We start from the raw sequence: 16,485 nt of genomic DNA, 5'->3' as shown, positions 1-16,485 counted from the left end.
GGTGGATCAGATCTCCATGGACACTGAACCAATAGGTTCCAACCCAATCCACACTAATAAATCTGTCCCCAAAAGAATGCATTAAAGAATATGGCTTTTTCTGGGGAACATAAATATACAAACCAGCACATTCCACCCCATGGACACCAGAAAAACCTATTCTTCTCAAATACAAAATGCATTCATCCCATCACAATATCACAAAAACTTAAAGCATTTCAATAACAATAGTTAAGTACAAGATCCCATCAAAATTGGTTACAAGCATGGTGTGTCCAAAAGCAAAATTCCCTCTAGCTCTGTACCTGTGAGACTTAGAACGTTCTAAGTTATTTGCTTCCAACATACAAAGGAGGGACAGTCATAAGGTAAACATTCCTATTGCCATAAGGAGAAACTGAAAGGAAAACAGGGTTTAAGGGAACAAAACAGTTTCTAAAACCCACAGGGCAAACTCCATTAGATTTCAAAGTCTGAGAGTCATTTACAGAATAACATTTTATCCTTGGGGCTTGAGAGAGCAGGAGTCTAACCCTTCCTAAGGGCCTTTGTGGCAGCCCTTTCCACTCCAAACACTGGGGTGAGTGCTCCAACATATCCACATATTGGGGAGACCACCTTCTCAGCTCCTCCCTCCTCAAACATTGGGGCAGCACCCAGATTCTCTTCCATCTCCAGGGTACACACTCAACCCCTTCAGAACAGTGGGGTGGAGGCCAGGCTCTCCCCAGTCCCCTGGGAATGAGCTCCACCCTCTTTGGGGCCTGAGGTGGTAACACCTTGCCTGAACATCAAAGTGGAAGGCCCACCCTCAACCTCCAGCGCAAACTTACCCCTTCCATGTGTGTGGGCCACTCTGCTCTCCCAGCCTGAGACCTCTTGACTCCAGACCTCAACCTCCATGGCTCTGTCTTTGAAGAATTTTTTCCTTCAATTTGTTCCTTGCCTTTCTCCTCCAGTCCTGACCGGCAGCGGCTCTGTCTATAAAGATCTCACAAAAATTCTGTTGGCTTTGCATGAAGCACACGGGGGTCAAAGACATCAGACAATAGGTCTTCCCAGAAATCCTTTCTGCTTAACTCCTTTTCCAATCTTGGCTTGTATTGAAAAGGCGGCTGGGTTCCATGTTTGGTTACATCCTCACGTTGGGTTGTAGCTTCTGGGATTCCACCCCCTGGAAACCCATAATTTTCCAAGCCATCAGCTTCTGGTTTCTTTGAACCCAAGAGTTCAGTTCTTAGTTTATCTCTATCCAATCACATTTTACTATAAGCCAGGGTACATCCTCCACACTTAGTCTGTAGAACCCCTCAGCTAAGTATTCCAGGTTGTCACTTTCAAATTCTTCCTTCCATCTGACACCAGGACTCAATTTTGCCAAATTCTCTTGCCACTTTAAAACAAGGATCACCTTTCTTCCAGTTTGCAACAACTCATTCATCACTTCTGTTCAAGGCCTTGTCAGAAGTATCTTTAGAGTCCATATTTCCACAAACAGTCTCTTCAAAGCAGTTTGGCCTTTTCTATCAAGCTCCTCACAAAATTCTTCCAGAATCTTCCCCTTATCCGTTTAAACAACCATTCCAACATGTTTGGTATTTGCAAACTCAGCAGCACCAGCACTCCACTTCCGGTACCAAAATCTGTTCTAGTTTGCTATTGCTGCCAGAATGCAAAACACCAGAGATGGATTGGCTTTTATAAAAGGGGGTTTATTTGGTTACAAAGTTACAGTCTTAAGGCCATAAAGTTTCATCAATAAAGGGTGCCTTCACTGGAGGATGGCCAATGGTGTCTGGAAAATCTCTGTTAGCTGGGAAGGCATGTGGCTGGTGTCTGCTCCAAAGTCCTGGTTTCAAAAATGTCATTCTCAGTTGCTGTTGGGGTGTTTGTCCTCTCTTAGCTTCTCTGGAGCAAGAGTATGATTTCAATGGTTGTCTTCAAACTGTCTCTCATCTGCAGTTACTCTCTCATCTTCTGTGCATTCTCCAAAGTGTCCTCTTGGCTGTAGCTCCTTTTCAAAATGTCACTCACAGCTGCACTGAGTTCCTTCTGTTTGTCAGTTCATTTATATGGCTCCAGTGATTTAATTTAGATCCACCCTGAATATGCAGGCCAATACCTCCAGAGAAATTATCCAATCAGAATCATCACCCACAGTTGGGTGGGGCACATCTCCATGGAAACACTCAAAGAATTACAATCTAATTAACACTGATAGGCCTGCCCACACAAGATTACATCAAAGATGATGGCATTTGGGGGGACATAATACATTCAAACTGGCACACAGGGATTCTGATATAGGCATTTGGACACATGCTTTGAGTTCAGAGGAAAGGTTAGCACTGAAGATATAAATTTTAGAATCATTGGTAGTATAAAACATAAAGGCAAATTTGATGTCACAGGATTGGATGAGAATTCCTAAGGAGAAAAGTAGATGAAAGAGCATAGCAATATAGGACAAGACTTTGAATTATTCCAAGAAATTTAACAGAGGGGAAATTGCTGTAATAGAGACAGAGAAGGAGAGAGAAGTGAAAATCCAGGCAATGAGCCAAGAGAAGAGGATGTATCCCAAGGTAGAGCTTGTTGGGTGACACCCCTTCCCCAATTTATTCAATACCTTTTTGAGATTTCCCAGAGTGCCTTTTATTTGTCCAACTCTGCTCTTAGACTGCAAATTCCATAAGTGACATGACCAACATGAATTTCCAACTGTCTGTATAATTGTGGATAACTGTATACGCCAAGACACACAGGTACATATTGGCATGCCTGTGGGTAATGGCTTTAGGAAAAATATACATATACACAAATTCACACACACCTTGCACCAGGAAGAAAAAACAATAAGTGCTTAAAAAACATTTTCTTAAAGAATATATAAACTGCTGAGATATTCTTCACCTTCTTTGTATAACACTGTGTAGAGTAGCTTAGCTCATTTGTTACATGTTGCTGAACACTGTATCCCACCATAAAGATCATTGCTTTTCTTTTGCATATCTAAAATATTTCTTCAGTTGAACTTAAAAGTCTCCTTAAGTACCCCATGTAGCAAAATATTAAAAAGCAAAAACAAACAAAATCCAGTAAAGCTTTTAAATTATTGTTTTCCCCAAGGTGTCAAATGTAAGAACATTTTTTTTTTCCAGTGGAAGATACACATTATAAAACTTGGGCTTCTACTTTCCTAAAAACCTTTGCTGGATGGACACTTCTGAGCATATGGAATGGACTTCAGGTGTGGGGACTTTAATAATGAGATAAACAGGAAACCATAATCCCTTTCTGTAGCAAACAGTAAGAATAATGGACTTTTTCATATTATAACTATCACTAAAACAGCTAGAGAAGTTGAAGAAAGATTCAATGATATTTTCATTGAAAACATGGTAATGAAAAACTAGCTGGAAAATTACAGAATAAGCTGAAAAATTAATTGAATGATTTTCAGAAACTCATGAGTAGACAGGAGGTTTGATGCCTAATTAAAATTTAAAAAAAATATTATTTATAACTTCAACTGTTTTTTAGGAAGAACATCCTGGTTTATGAAAGGCCAGTTGTTTTCTGATGAGCACTTTGTCAGATTTGGAGTTTGGGTTTTGAGGGAAACTATGAGATCCAGAGATGAAAAGTAGGACCACAAGATGTCAGAAGACTTTGCTCTACTTGAGTTAATCCTTCCTTTGACTTAAAAATCTTTTGCAAATCAAACTGAATTCATAAAATGCAGGGTATAAATGAATGAGTGGCTTGATGTGTATATATAGACCTATGAAGGAGAGGAGTTTTAATTTCAGGGCATAATAAATCATCTGATGACAATTTGGGTTTTGGAGACAATGAGATCCATATTGGCATAAGTTCCAAAGAATTCTTAAAAATCTTGAGATATGCTTTTGTATTTCACAAGCAATGGAATTGGCAAGGCTGGATGGGTGCTTAAGTAATTTGTCTAGATTTCCCAGTGATAAACAAACCCTAGCAGATAACAGAGCTATGTAAAAATAAGTCAACTTTCTCAGGATGTTAAAAATGATAGGAAAGGATAACAGTTTTCTATAAATACTAATATATTTGGTATGTGCAAGTCAGTTAATTAAATGTATCTGCATGGAGCACTCTAATAAATGAAATGTAGTAATTCAGAACTTAAATATTTTGGCAGGTGTGCCAGTCTGGATGTATTATGTCCCCTAAAATGTCATGTTCTTTGATACAATCTTCTGGAAGCAGACACATTAGTGTTGATTAGGTTGCCTTTGATTGTTTCCATGGAGATGTGACTCAACCAGCTGTGGGTGAGACTTTTGATTGGATAATTTCCATGGAGGTCTTACCCCACCCAGTCAGGGTAGTTCTTAATTGAATCACTGGAGGCAAATAGAAGTGTGCACAGACAAAAGGAAATGCTAGAGCAGCAGCTAAGAGAGGCATTTTGGAGATGGCCATTGAAAGTAGACTTTTGCTAGTCCAAAGTTTGCCTGGGAGAAACAAAGAGAACACCCCAGATGCCTAGAGAGAAAGGTCCTGGGAGAAAGCCATTTTGAAATGCAACCTAGGATTAAGCAGATGCCAGCCATGGCTTTCCCAGCTAACAGAGGTTTTCCAGATGCCATTGGCCATCCTTCAGTGAAGGTATACTTGTGTTGATGACTTAATTTGGACATTTTCATGGCCTTCAGACTGTAACTTTGTAACCAAATAAACCCCTTTATAAAAGCCAATACATTACTGGTATTTTGCATAACAGGAGCATTAGCAAACCTGAACAGCAGGTATCACATTTGCCTCCAACAAACTGATTAGGTTCACCTCACTAGCCATGTAACTTAAAGTACGTTTTAAAATATGTTCTACGTCAACTTTATTGTGTTTTAAGTGGTGATAATAATAGTGTCTACCGTCTATAACTGATGGAAGGGTTAAACATTTAATGCAGGTAGAAAATCTAAGAGCGTGCCAGCTTCATATCAAACTCATAATAAATATTAGCCATCATTGATGGTGATAAATACTATCACCAATATGAAATAATTAGAATAAGCAAACTCACAGAGCTAGAATCTAGAATATAGGTTAACAGGGGATGGTGTGGGGTAGGGAATAGGGAGTTAAGGCTTAAAATACAGTTTCTATTTGGGAGATGGAAAATTTTTGGTAATGGATGGTGGTGATGGTACCACAACGTTGTGAATGTAATTAATGGCACTGGTTTATCTATTTAAATGTGGTTACAAGAAGAAATTTTAGGTTGTATATATGTTACTAGGATAAAAAATAAAAAAAAAAAAAATCCATGGAACTGCACAATACAGTGAACCCTAAGTTAAATCATGGACCATAGTTAATAGTACAATTATTGAAATGTATTTTCATGAATTGTGACAAATATATCATAACAATTAAAAAGAAAAAACTATGTTAAATGGTCCTGCTGATATAAAGCCTATCTTTATTATGGAATAAAATAAATCAAAACAAGGAAGTACATTCTAAGAAATACAAATTACCAGTGTAATTTCAATGGATGAAATTTGTAAGAACTCAGATCACATTTTAATATAAAGATGTTTACCAGAATCAGAACTATAAAAAATTGGGAAAAATGTGTTCTTCTTGGTTACTAGTTTGTGGGAATGCAATGGTTTTGAAACCTGACTGCACATTAAAATGATCAAGGGATTTGTTTTTTTTAAAGTACAGCTATTAAATGCAATAATCTGGGGATAATACCCATGTGTATCTATTGTAATGTGTATCCAAGGTTGAGAAATGATGTCACAGAACTAATTCCTGTACTGGATGTGGGTTTGGAACAGGCTATTTTCTTTCCCTAATAGAATATGCCTCCATTATTTGCATGGACACTAGAGTAATTTAAGAACTATCTTTTGCTTAAAGAGATGTAGAACTATGGCACAATTGTGTTGCTGTAACCTTAGATTTTCATCCATATCCATTTAAAACTAAGAATTTAAAAGATTGATTTGCTTTATTAATGTCTTGATTATGAATGAGTTTTGTAGGACATCATGTTTTTTTCTGAATAATTGCTCCTATAATGAGTTACTCCAATTTATTTTTAAATTAAGAAACATAGAATTATGACATTCAGAATATATACTACTGATTGATTACTGAAATGTGCTATATGCATTGCCTAAGATCTAATCAGCATATTGTTGGAAACATTTCATACATATTTTAAATTTTAATATTTTTGCTGCATTTCAGTGCCATAAATTGTATTTTTTTATTCAATGACTATCTTATCAAACTTAATACATATTTGTAAATCTTAATTCAAACTCAATGAGTATGAATCCATACAAGCTTAAACTGCAATTTCGCACAACTGTAGTTTTAAATTATAAATCATGAATGCATTTAATGTGCTCTGCTGTCTGGAAAGTGGCTTAGAGGCCTATGTGCTTAAAGGGTGGCACAAAGTACTACAAGGCAAGGAGAAAACCTTCTCTATCTTTTTGCTGCCCACTAATGATTACTCTGAATTCCATTTTCCTGTATTCCCATCATGACATCATTTTCTCCTAAAAATATAATCTATCATCTTCTCATATTTATACTTCAAATCAAAGACTTTTATGAATGATCTATATGTGTGCTGATTAAGGAGTTGACCCCTGACAAATCCAGGGATAAGTTAGAGAAAATGGCTTTAAATTTAGGGCCATCTTGGTAATGGTATCATTCATAGTTTACCAGCACATTTATCAGCATAAAAGATCACTCATGTGTTTCTTGCTGAGCAGACATCAATTATTCCAGAAGGGCCATTCAGTATGTGAAAATCATTTGCTCCAGTGACCACACTGTTTCTTCACATTTGAATCTCTTTTATCCTCAGTACCAAGCATCTCTAAAATTTTCTGGCTTTTTTTTTTTCCACATGCAGAGCAGAGTTGTCTTTCCAAAACCCAGATTGTATCATGTCATCCATCCTCAAAAATCTGCAAAGGGTCCCCATGGCATATTTTCCTGAAATGACCCTCAAATATTTGCGTACTCTCCCTTTAAATTAGAGTTCATTCAAGACATTTCCTCCACACATCCTGTCACCTCAGATTTCTAGCAGACATGTTCCAGTTCTGTGCCTTTCCTCATGATTTTCAAGCTTCCCCAAGTGTACTACTTTTCCTTCCCTACTCTATTTTTTTTTTAAGTCCTTGTCAGATACTCTTGTTCTGGAATTTAAAAAAAAAAAAAAAAAAAAAGCTTCTTTGATTCCTCCTGTCAGAAATTTCTTCATTCTCTTCATCCCACACATGTTACTTAGGCAGCTCCTGCATATTCCATTTGACTTGCCTTATGGAAAGCTTATTATACTTTTGTCTCCCAAGTACATTTTAAAGTTCTTGAGAACAGAGATCTTGTCCTACTTATCTTTATATCCACAGGACCTAGCACAATGTTTTGTTTAAAAGTGATGATCAAAGTATGTGAATTTAAAAATCAAAATGATATCAGTAAGAGATTATCCCCCTTTATGTTATTTTTGGAATACTAGAGTTAGTTTGAAACTGATATGCTACTTCATAGCCTTCTAACATATCACCAACAAGTTTTTATGTGCAAATGAACATGTTATCCTCTGTGCACTGAATTCTGCCGAACATTGCATGATCTATGGTTATTCAAATATTTAGTCATCTCATGTTTTTAAGATTTTAACGAGACATATTGGAAAGAATACTGATTTTTCCATAAGATAATATTTTTGAAAACAGTGCTTGAAATATTTTCCAATATAAATGGCTTGTTTTCATATAATTATTTTGATCAATTGAGTATGGTATTTCATCATTGTAGTTATGGACAGTTTTGCCAATTTCATCAGAAAATTTTATAAAATAGTATAAGAAAATGTTTGTAAAATCATATTCTTTAAATTGTCAGATTTAAATGGACACACATTAAAAACTTAGTTCTATCTATTCATAAAAGACATTTTTTTCTTCAAATATCACAGAAAATTCAAGATTAGTAGCAAAGAAACAGAATCAAGGAAGGTACATTAACTGTCACAACAAATAAGAGAACTTCTTAGTAGACATGTAGATATTGACTATCAACCCACATGTCTAAACTTTTACTCCTACTTCTTTTGAAGAGTATTAAAGTTGTATTTATTTATTTATTTATTTATTTTCCTTAATATAAACTGATGGAAAGGGATTAACATTTCATGAGTGTTTACAGTATGCCAGTTTCTCTGCTAGGAAAACTATAAATGCTGTCCTTTCAAAGCTGACACTTTATTAGATTTCTAGGTAGGAGAATAACACATGATTTCTTGCCTTCAACCTGTGCAATTGTTTTAGTTTCCTAGGCAGCTCAAAGCAAATGCCATGACATGGGTCAGTTTGAACAATAAGAATTTATTTGTTCACATTTTTGAGGCCAGGAAAATGTCCAAATTAAGGCATCATCAAAGTGATAATTTCTCCCCAAAGACCAGCTGCTGGCTCCTCTATCACATGGCAAGGCACATGGCGGCATCTGCTGGTCTCTCCCTTCTCTTCTGAATTATGTTGATTTCAGCACTGGCTTTCTCTCTCTTGAATTTCATTCTCTTATAATGGACTCCAATAATAGGATTAAGATATATCCTGATTGAGGTGGGACATACCTTAACTGAAGTAATCTCATCAAAAAGTCCTATTTACAATGGGGATGAACCCACAGGAATGGATTTGATATAGGAACATGTTTTTCTTGGGCATATACAGTTTCAAACCACTACAGCAATATTTTAGTCCCCATTTTGTACTTTATTCCCTACAACCAACCCCAAAAGATCCCATAGATATAACAAAGCAAAAGCAGGAGGTTAGGAATAGAGAGAAAATTATGAAACACATTTAAAAATGATAAAAGTGGTAAACCCATATAAATACATGGATAGGAGACAGGATATAATATATTTCATTTTCTCCTTCCTCAATCTTCAGTGCAGTTATCTCAGATAAGAATATAAAAAGCTTTATAAATGCCAAATTTATAGAGGTTGACTGATTTGGATTTGGGTATAGACTTTAGACTGCATTGCACACTACTGAGCTATATTTCACAAAAATCTATGCATGGTTCTCAGGGTACAACAATATGAGAAGACCCAGTAGTAAGAAAATTGCTGCTATGGCCTACTTTAAGAAAATAAATTATATTCCTGAATGAAGTCTTTAGTATTTAATAACTAATGAAATTTCTAGAGATTGTAGATAATTATTTTATTAGACTCTGAACCAGCCTTGTCAAATGCAATGTTTGTTGTTTTTTTTTTAAGGGAAAACTGGTCTCTGAAAATAGTCCAGATGTAATATTATCATTTAAATTGATAGGATTTGTATAACGACACATTAAAACATGACTTAAAGCAATGGGAAACTTAAATACTGACTGCAGCAAATAGTTCAACCTGCTATAAGACAGTCAAAATGAAATACTATTAAAATGGACAAAAATACAAGTTATGTAAATACATATTATCTCCCATAGGCAAATGTTGAATTCACATGTCTTTAGACCTACCTTATCAACATTCATCTACCTTACCTTTTTATAGCATGCTTGACATAATATATGTAATTATTTTAAAACTTTAGCATAGTGCAATACAGTAGTATCCTCAACTGTCCCATAAAAGCATTTCTAAGCTGCAATGAGATTACTACTGTTTTACTAAGGAATACCCAACACTGAGAAAAAATATCCAGATTTAGTTCTGTTTTCACTAACAAGAAATCCAATTTAGTCAGAATTCTTGGTTGTAAATAATAGAATCTAGCTCAGCTGTTTTAAGCTAAATTTAATTTTGGGGGCTGAGCAGGAACAAAAAAAAAAATGCAAGGACAAAAGATGATCCACTAGAAGTTCCTGCTCAGCAGGCAATCTGACCAGAATGCTGTCTTGTTGCTGGGCAGTGTACAATACAGTCATCTTTACAGTACTTGCTCAAGATTCAAGGCCTTAAGTGAAATAATTCAACTGACTGGAATTAGGTCACAAGCTATCCTTTGATGTCAGAGGATGGGAAAAAGAAGGATCTGTCCTCTCAGGTCCCCCCATGGGAGGCAGAAGGATGCCTTCCACAAAACTAGGCACAGTGAGGATTTGTCAAAGTAGAATATGTGGTTATAAATGTCAGTCGTAAGGGCCTTAGGATATATTTGAATATTATTGAAGTGATGAAAGACAACTGTAGCACAGGAGAGAGAAAGTATCCACGGTGTAGCAACTGCAATAATAAGAAAGTGAATGTACACTCTAACAAAAAGAGACAATAGCTTGATTTTAAAAGGAAAATTCTGGGGCGGGATGGGGGGAGGAGGTGCTGATGAGAAATTAATATAATGAAGCCTGGGGTAAAGGATAGATGGTTGTCTACATATTTTAAAAAAAGTTGAAAACATGAATTCTGACAGAAGAGTGAGAGGAAGTTAAAAGCAAAGGCATGATTTATATGAGTGCATTCGCTCTCTGATAACAAGTAGATGAGAAAGTAAATGAGGAAGAGACAGCAACATATTATGGTTGCTCTTATTGCTTACATTTTTAATGACAAACAGTGTTAGTGAGAAACAGTGTTATTACACTGACAATTTCTAATGCCATCAAATGGTTTGAAGAATTGGCAAGGAGAATGATTGGTATTATTATTATTGACAGTATGAAAGTATGCTGATTCTTGAGATTTTAATTTTGAAAAAGCCTTTAACTGCACACATCCTTCATTTCTCAATACTCCCAAAATACTTTATGTCTCTGTTATAAACCATAAAATTATTTTGAGTTATTTATCTACACACTTCTCTGTTAACTTGCAGATTCCTCCAGGGAGAAGAATTAACCTTAAACAATCCACCATCTAGAGCCTGGGACTTAAAGGGTGTACAATAAATGTTAGTTGAAGTAATAAACATATACACGAGGATTAGGGAAAAGAATATGCCCTGATTCCACATTTTCACCAGTTCCCAGCCTCAAAGGTTTAACACTTTCTAATTGGAATAACAAATTGTGCCAAAAGGGAACATTAACAAATAATCTAGGAGTTAAATATTTCCAATTAATCCCCTTAATTCAGTCAACAATCAATTATGTCTGCTCTATGCCAGGTACAGAAAATCATAAGATCTATTCCTTCCCTCAAAGAGCCTATAGTCTAATCTTAGTGCATCAGAATCAGATCTTGTGCTACAACCCAGGCATATGAAGCTGAATTTCTAAGGACATATATCCTGGGAATTGGATTTAAATAGGCCCCATGGGATTCTTAAGAATTTTTAACTTTGAAAATCAGAGTCCTGATAGATAATATAATATGCTTATGAGGCAAACATTCAGCATCTTCAGAAAAGAGATAAGGGTGAGAAAGATCATCAGAATATAAGTACTTATGAGGTGCATTCAGGGGTTGCAGTGAATGTTTGGGAATTCTTAAATGAGTATGAATAGAAATCTTGAAAATGGTATATAATTTGTTTGGGCAGGTGACCAAAGTCAAGCTGGTTTCTTTAGAAGTTTACTAAATATAATACAGGGTGCAATAAAAAATTGCTGAGATTATCTATTTATCTATCTATCTATCTATCTACCTGCCCATACATATACACACGTGTGTGTGTGTGTGTGTGTGTGTATAGTGTTTATCCTAAGGATTATGTAAATTGTAAACTCTATAACTATATTATACACAAGGTAGAGCATTGTATATTAACATTTCATTAGTATAGCAGCTCTGCTATTAGTTGGGGGAAAAACAGAAAGAAAGAAAGAAAAAGGGAAACTTCTTGTAACTCTTCCCTTATGTCATCTCAAATTTGGATCATTCATCACAACTGCCCTAATTTGCTGTCTGTATTCAGAAAAGTTCCTGTATTGAAATAAGAAAGGTGACACAGGTCTCTGTCATGGAGAATTGTTGTCAGGGGAGTTATATGCAGCAAAATCTGTCTTTGGTTTCTATGTTGAAAAGAAAAGGAAATTGATACTAAATAGATTGTGTAATTTCAAACAAGAAGGAAAAAGCAAAGGCTTCAAAATGGAAAATTGGTCTAGGATTAAAACATATGTATGTGAAACAGTAGGTGGATGTCCTGAATGTTTTTGGATATTGGAAATTTCTGCCAAACAGAACGAACTGTATACCTTTAAAAGAATTTACCGGTTAATATCTGGTTGTGCATGTAAAACAGATATGGATCTTATTATTTTTGTTGTCCATATCTTAGATATCTTTTATGATAAAAAAACAAGTCGTTTTTTCATTATAATCTGTTATTTTCCATATAATTGCATGCATTTAAAATATTTACAGAAGTCTGCACCATAGAGTATATATAACTTTATTGTATCTGTATTTTACAGGGGAATGACTAAAGACATTAAGATGCAGCAGAAAGACCATAAGAAGAAAAAGAAATGGGCTTATACTTGAACTTGGAGCAACTGTTGTCAAGTAAACTAGACCTTCTATGTTACTCCAAAATGTCTCTGTAATAAAAAAAGTAGTAAGGTGAGAAAAGGGTGGGACACAGATTAGGATAAAGAAGATAGGCAGCAAAAGGATTATTAAGAAATAACTTGGGTCAAGATTGTAACTGTGATATTTTAGTTGAAAAAAAGTTATAAAAATTTTTTTAGAAGGAAGATTTGATAGTGAACCCCAAAATTCTGTGTGTAATCTACAATGGCACATGAAATATTAGTTATTATTTTACGTTTTGAATTTCACTGTATATATTAAGTCTTCTGAATAATCCATGTTTTCTTTTTAAAATTGTGAGTTTAAAAAAAATTAGATCTAGACCAAGGGAACTTTGTATTCTGGTTAACCTGTTTATTTCTAGATTAGAGAATTGTTTGCAAATATTGCCTTCATAAAGTTTACTCCTTTCTGATGAAGACATTGCAAACTGGACAGTGACAAAGAAACGTTAAGGGATTTTTATAGAATAAGTAGTGGGAAAATGTTCCATTTATACAAAACTATTCTTTTGTGTTGTATTCAATTTGTTTACATCTTGTTCAATGAAAAGTGGTTTAACAGCCAACAAATGGATTTAAAGAGATAATCTCTGAAAAGAGAGACGAATTTGTAAACTAAGGTAATCACTCAATAAAATCATCTGGGCATTCACTTATGTGAATTTATAGACATTTTAGAGAAAACAGAAATATTCTCCTCTCTTGATTCCTCCTCCAATATGTAACTATTGATGGCTTATTATAAAGTTGTTTGAAATGTCAGTGTGGTGATAATTTATTCAAATATTAAGAGCTTAAAAGGGAAACATATTGAAGTATCCACACATCATAATAAAGTCTCATTGTCTTATTTATCACACTTGATAAGGAAACCATTGGGACACCATCTGTGACTGAAAGAAAAGATGAAAGAATTCTTAAGTCATCCACCAACATTGTTTTCCAATATTAAAAAAAGGTAATTTTAACAACATAGTTTTATAAGCTTTTCTTCAAGATAAAGAGCCTTATCTTTAAAATACTTCTTATGAAATCAAAGATAAAGGAATATATGTATTTAATCATCCAGGATTTTATGTAAACCATCAGTTGGAGTTGGGGAGAGAGAAGGAAAAGCAGAAATTTAACTTATGAATTTAGAAAGTTCATAGAGTGGACAAAGCTTTCATTTTCCTCTTCACCATTCTGTTAACACGTTTTCTGTCAGCACAGGTGTGATGCTAGAGCCCATCTAAATGTGTCTGCAATTACGTGCACCTGTGGATCACCATCAGGCCAATAACAAAAATGCTTTCCCCACAGTTTTACTTGAAGATGTTGCAATTTATTCAGGCTTAATGAGGTAAAAAAGAAAAGCCTCTGGGACTTTCTGATCCTGAAAAGCGGACTTTTTCTTTTTCATGTCAAAAATTATCTTCTTCTGTTGTCAATATACAAGAAAATGTGAAACGTTTGGACTCATGGGTGCCCTTACTTGACCATAACAATAACCAAGTGCTCATGGATGGGGGGACAAATGGCCAAGTTGAGTGAAGATATATTATTTTTCAATCACAGTGCTGTCACCCCAATTCTGTGATATCCAGTTGAGTCAAAACTATTCTCAGTGGGTGCTTTGCAGATTTATTCAGCTACAAAGTGGGTGAATAAATTTGATCATTATGCAAGAGAATGGAATTACAGTGAAGAACTATGAGATTATTATTGAGACACTATGACATTAAGAGTGGTGATAAAGGTCATGAGAGACTGAGAGTCAATTTAAGTCTAAGATAATATACATTCTGTTAATACCAAGGCCATTTCTCTAAATAATCATTATGAATAACATACTGTGATATTCTGTTTTCTTTGTTCAGGATAAAAAGGAAATCTACAAACACTAAAGATATGCCAAAATTTTTTATTTTACAGAAACTTTCTCAGTTGTAGAACTCACAACATATTTTTACCTGTATGAATTGGAATCCTTATTATATCATGTTTAAATTAAACTTCAAATAAAAATGATACATAGGTATTTCTCTAACTATCATATTGAAACCACATTTTGAAGATGTCATAATTGGCCTGCAAAAATATTATGTGTGGGTGGCAGTTGTTAGATTATACCTCGCTAGGCCAGGGGGTTAACATTTTATAAGTGTATTTTAAAATACATATAAACACTAATTTACTATATATATATATTATGTACATAGTCATAAAAAATGTGTATAACATATATAAGAACTTTTACATAAATGTGTTATATATAATTAATATGCAGAAAAACATGCTTACTTCCAGGAAATATGGGAATTCTTTCATCATGATTCAAAGGGGCAATTTTTCTGGATGCCTTTTGTCTTAGTTTGCCAGGGTTGCTATGGTAAATACCACACAATGGGCTGACTTAAAAAAACAATTTTATTGTCTCATAGTTTTGTCTGAAACAAAGGTATCAACAGGCATGCTTTCTCTGAGTCTGTAGTGTCTGGTGTGGACATGATCTTTGTCTCCATCACATGGAGATACCTGTCTCCTTCTCTGACTTCCATGTTAGACTTCTAATTCATGTCCAATTTCCTTTGGTTATAAGCACTTCAGTCATATTGGATTAGTGTTCCTCACATTCAGTTAAGTCACACCTTAATGAACGACATCTTCAAAGGTCCTACTTACATATGGGTTTACATCTACAGGACCAGAGGTTAGGACTTGAATATATTTCTTGTGAAGGACATGATTTAATTCCCAATAGTCCAAATAGTCCAACCTCTGGTCTCCCAAAAGACATGTTCTTCCCACATGCAAAATACATTCACCCACCCTAACTCTCCCAAAGCTTTAAGCCATTTCAGTAAAAAGTGCCACCAAAGTCTGAAGTGCCGTCAAAGTTAGTTATGGATGTGGTCTGTCCTTAGGCAAAATTCCTCACCATCTGTGGTCCTATGAAATCCAGGAAACAAATTATCTGATTCCAAAATACAGTGTTGGGGCAGGCATAAGATAGACATTCCCATACCAGAAAAGAGAAACTGGAAGGACAAAGGGGTCATGTTTTCCAAGAAAGTCTGAAATCCAGCATGGTAAAATCCATTAGATTCCATGGTCTGAGAATCATCTGTGGATTGATGCTTTGTCCTCCGGGCCCACTGGGGAGGCAGTCCTGTCCTTTCAAAGAACCTGGGTGGAGGTTATGCTCTGCCCCAATGCTGAGCCATAGGCCCCACTCTCTCCCAACAATGGGTGGCAGCCACACTGTCACTGCCGTGACATATGGCCTATCCCTTCCAAATGCTGAAGAAGCAGTCCTGCCCTGTAGATGCTGGGGTGGCAGCCCTTCTCTCTTGGCCCAAGAGTTCTGCCTAGACTTCTGCTTCTGTGGTTCTGCTTTGAAGACATTTTTTCCATGTCTTCATCCCATCTCTATCGCCACCCATCCTGGCTGGCAATGCTTCTCCTCATATAAAATACTCAAAAAACCTTGTCAGTTTTCTGTGCAATTCAAGGAGCAATCAGAGAAAAGGATCATCCACAGATATTTCCTGGATAACTGCAATCCAATCCTGAATTTCCCTGAGATTGTTGATTAGATCCATGAGTCAAATCTCATATCCTAACCACACAGTTCAGCCATACCCATTCCCTGGGGACTCACCTCCCTGAGCTCAGGAAGAGCCCTGTTAGAGATATTTCTGGCCCAAGCCTCAGAACATACTGTTTGGATAGGCTGAGAATTTTCCAAATCATCAATGACTGGTGGCTTTGTGCTTAACATTCAGTCCTCAATTTAACTCCTTCCATCGCATTTTATTACAAGAAGCAATGAGAAATTGGGCTGCACCTTCTATACTTGGCTTGGAAGTCTCCTCAGCTAAAGATCCAAGGTCATCAATTACAAGTTCTGCCTTCCAACAGACATCAAAAGACAATTTCACAAAGTTTGTTTTGTTGTTGTTGTTGTTGTTTTTATGG

The 16,485-nt window shown here is 35.6% G+C and overlaps 1 long non-coding RNA gene across 1 annotated transcript in view; it reads left to right on the top strand.

Annotated features, from left to right (window-relative positions):
- LOC119518781 overlaps positions 1-12,794 on the top strand; it is a 161,159-nt gene extending 148,365 nt beyond the window's left edge. The window contains exon 4 of the long non-coding RNA XR_005213846.1: positions 12,406-12,794. This is a non-coding gene — a long non-coding RNA (uncharacterized LOC119518781). The remainder of the gene's footprint in view (positions 1-12,405) is intronic.
- Positions 12,795-16,485: the final 3,691 nt, after the last annotated feature.

The sequence above is a fragment of the Choloepus didactylus genome, chromosome 2, assembly GCF_015220235.1.
Source record: "Choloepus didactylus isolate mChoDid1 chromosome 2, mChoDid1.pri, whole genome shotgun sequence".
In the NCBI taxonomy this organism is placed as follows: domain Eukaryota; kingdom Metazoa; phylum Chordata; class Mammalia; order Pilosa; family Megalonychidae; genus Choloepus; species Choloepus didactylus.
This window is presented reverse-complemented; position numbering and strand designations above follow the sequence as displayed.